Source organism: Meleagris gallopavo, unplaced genomic scaffold (genome assembly GCF_000146605.3).
Source record: "Meleagris gallopavo isolate NT-WF06-2002-E0010 breed Aviagen turkey brand Nicholas breeding stock unplaced genomic scaffold, Turkey_5.1 ChrUn_random_7180001993033, whole genome shotgun sequence".
NCBI classification, from domain to species: Eukaryota; Metazoa; Chordata; class Aves; order Galliformes; family Phasianidae; genus Meleagris; species Meleagris gallopavo.
The window spans coordinates 1-475 of record NW_011250972.1 but is presented as its reverse complement, the minus strand read 5'-3'; the positions used below and the strand labels follow the sequence as shown (position 1 = coordinate 475).

At 58.3% G+C, this 475-nt stretch overlaps 1 long non-coding RNA gene across 1 annotated transcript; it reads right to left on the bottom strand.

Moving 5' to 3' along the window:
* Positions 1–13: 13 nt before the first annotated feature.
* On the bottom strand, positions 14–469 carry LOC109365248. Its single transcript, XR_002110866.1, has 2 exons — positions 337–469; positions 14–81 (listed from the first exon to the last, which is right to left on the bottom strand). It is a non-coding gene; the product is annotated as an uncharacterized LOC109365248 (long non-coding RNA).
* Between the last annotated feature and the right edge of the window lie 6 nt (positions 470–475).

The following is a 475-nucleotide window of genomic DNA, read 5'->3' as shown; positions in this document are numbered from 1 at the left end:
CCTCTTTATTTTCTCCCGCTCCAGCTTCAGCCTGGTCAGGTACTGCCTGTACTCGTTGAACTCTTTCAGAGTGCAGACAACCTACAGAGAGACAAGGGCAGATGACTCCCAAGAACTGTTGTGGCCAGTTACCCACACAGCCTTCCAGAAATGTGCAGGCCCCAGCAGCAGGGGAGCTGCTCCTCTCCACCCTTCCCTCCCCAGCCGTGGGGACGCTGCCTCCTCCCTCCTTCCCAGGGCCAAGGGGACTCCACACTGGGGTGCCAGGCCCCTCCCCGGCTGTCTGGAAACCCCTGCAGAGGAGACCTGTGCTGGTCAGGCCTCATCCAAACCTACTTTGCCATCCTCGGTGACAAGGCCCCTGTTCTTCAGGTTCTGCAGGTTGTCTTTGCGGTTGTGGTAGTCCTGCAGATATGGGTCATGCAGGCTGTTGTATTCTGCGCGCAGATGGCGACAGTATGGATCTCCCAGATCA